We start from the raw sequence: 3,155 nt of genomic DNA, 5'->3' as shown, positions 1-3,155 counted from the left end.
AACCTTGGTAATGGTGTACGGACCATATCGGAGTGGTTTGAGCTTCCGATGGGCTCTGGTAAGGTGTTCTTTCTGCAAATGCAACCAGACTTTGTCGCCCACCTAAAACTTTTCTAGCACCCAATGTTGATCATGTCGTTGATTGTACTTGGCATTTGACTTCTCCAAGATGTCGTGAACCTGCCGGCGGATGTGTTGGATGCGTTCAATAAATCTAGTCGTTTTATCAGCCTCGGACAGTACATGTATGGATTTTGTCTGAATAGTTGCGTGAGGCATGACAACATCAATCAGACACAATGGTTGAAATCCTAGACCCACTTGAAAGGGACTGCGACCAGTCGAGCTATGGAGAGCTCTATTATAACTGTGTTGCACATATGGAAGACTCTCATCCCAGGTTTGAGGATGCTTGGAGTTGTACATGCAGAGTATGTGCACTATCATCCTATTGACGACCTCCATCTGGCCATCAGTTTGGGGATGGAAGGCAGTCGATTTGGTGAGCTTGGTGTCCAATAGTGTCTAGAGGCTTAACCAGAATGTGCTCAGGAACCTATTATCCTGATCTAATATAATGGTCTACGGGATCCCAAAATGTACCCATACTTGTTCAAAGAAGAGTTTGGCAGTGTCCTCTACTTTGATACTCTTCTTGTAGGCCGCCAATATAGTCATCTTAGAAAATTTGTCCACGACCAAAAATACACAGTCATTACCATGCTTGGTAAAATGGAGGCTAGACATATAGTCCATGGAGATGGATTCCTACAGTTGGCTAGGAGTAGGCAGAGGAGTGTACAGACCTTGTTTCTTGATGGTTGGCTCAGCGATGGTGCAGGCAGTGTACGATCTGATATATTTCCCAACATCCAGTTGGAGTTTGGGCCAATAAAAGTACTTTTGTAGTACAACCACAATTTTCTCCACACCAAAGTGTCCCATGACCCAACTGTAGTGCGCCTCCCAAATCATCTTGGCATGCTCACTTGAAGGAACACAAAGGTGGCCCAGGTAGCATAATAATGCATCATGGAGGTGGAAATCGGGAACTTGCTTGCCAGCTACTAACATCTGGTATGTCGAGGTGAACTCTGGATCATTTTTGTATAGTTGCGGCCATCCAAAGGTCTCGTGACCACAAGAGTTGAGAACAGTAGTCAGTGCTGCAACTGGGGGTCGGCTGAGGTAGTCTGCAACATTATTGGTGCTACCCTTTTTGTATTTAATGTTCAAGTGGAATTTTTGCAGATATGTAGACCACTTCTGATGGTGATCATTCTGCAACTTCCCTTATGTCTATATAAACTGAAGAGGTCGGTGATCGATGTGGATGACTATCTCCTTCCCCAGAATGTAGTGCTTCCATTGTTGGCAAGCCTACACGAAGGAATACATCTCTTTATCATAAGTGGAGTACTTTTGAAATGTATCGGAAAGTGTCTCACTATGATAGGCCACTAGATGCCCGTGTTGGTTGTGGACTGCACCAATAGCATAGTCTGAGGCGTCCGTCTCGATTTCAAATAGTTGTTGTAGGTCTGGAAGTGTGAGTACTGGTGCAGAGCAGAGGCAGTGTTTCAACTCAACGAACGCCTTTTGTTGGGACTCGAACCAAGAAAAATTTGATTTTACCCCGCCCTTAATAATCTGACTCAAAGGCCAAGTGATATGGGAGAATCCCAACATGAACCTCCGATAGAAATTTGCAAGGCCCAAAAAGTTGCAAAGATCCATTAGAGTGGTCAGGTCCACATGCACGCCACGCTCATCTATGATGTAACCCAAGTATTGGACCTGGCTCATGCCAAAGGTGCATTTCTCCAAATTGGCACACAGCTTCTGATGTCGAATGGTTTGAAGGACCTGTCGAATGTGTTGCAAGTGTTCTTCCCAACTCTTATTGTCGATGAGGATGTCGTCCAGATAAACCACCATGAATGAGTTGGTGAAGGGCCGCAAGATGTCATCCATTAGCCTCGTAAAAGTAGCAGGGGAATTTGTCAACCCGAAGGGCATCACCAACAATTCAAAAAGGCCTTCCTTGGATTTAAAGGTGGTCTTCCATACATCTGTGAGCTCTATTGTAACCTAGTGATAACCAGAATTTAGATCGATCTTACTGAAATACTTAGCCCCCTTGATTTAGTCCGGTAGGTCATCAATCTGTGGGATTGGATACCTGTTCATGACAATGATTTTGTTTAGTGCCCAATAATCAATGCAGAGCCTCCAGGTCCCATCCTTCTTCTGTACAAGTACAATCAGGCTCCCATAAGGCGAGGAACTTGGTCGGATGTGCCCTTTCTGCAGCAACTCCTAGATTTTCCGCTTGATCTCTTCATTTTCTAGAATGTAGCGACAATATATCGGCCTGTGGGTAGAGGTGCTGCAGGAGTCAAATCGATTAAATGCTTGACCTGAAAATGCAAGGGTACCCCTATGGGTGAGGAGAAGATGTCCCTATATTCTTCCATGACCATATCCACCTGCTTCTGCTGCTTGGAGGAACCCTTCCTAGGGGCCATGGATGTGGCTACGACCTTCCCCTTACTTTGAGAGTGAATCAGAAAGAAAACAAATTTCCCAGTCTGGGAGATGACCTTACTGCATTGCTTAGCAGAGATCAAAGAGATGGTGGTAGGTGGGGCTACCTCTGATATCCTGTATAACTTAGTACCCAAAGAAATAATAATAGAGAAGGTCTAGAATCATATACAACATGTCGCTTCCATAAGTATGGTTGTCCTAATAATACATCACAAACTTCAAGAGGAGCAACATCACATAGTACCTCATCTGTGAAGGGCTTGATGTTGTAGGGAAGGCGACACTGTTAGCTGATGCAGAGATCTCGTCCTTGGTGAATCCACCTGATGGTATAGGGCGGCGGATGTGTTGTAGTCGGTAGGCCCAACCGCTTCACGACCTATGCTAAAATGAGGTTTTTTTGGCTCCCGCTATCAACAATGAACTACAACGGAGAACCCTTCACCCACTTTTGTGAGTGGAATAAGCGCTTCCCCTCTTCTGGATCTTCAGGCTCAATCTTATTGATCTTGGTGGTGGCCACAGTGGCATTGATCTCTGTGTCAATGATATGCTTCCCTTTTTCATTCCCCTTGTCAGGTTCTAACTCAGAATCGGAACATGCG

Source organism: Pinus tabuliformis, chromosome 7, assembly GCF_031772625.1.
Source record: "Pinus tabuliformis cultivar Carrire ecotype Pingquan chromosome 7, CPIR1, whole genome shotgun sequence".
Taxonomy (NCBI): Eukaryota; Viridiplantae; Streptophyta; class Pinopsida; order Pinales; family Pinaceae; genus Pinus; species Pinus tabuliformis.
The sequence above is the reverse complement of the archived record's forward strand: the minus strand, read 5'-3'. Positions refer to the sequence as shown.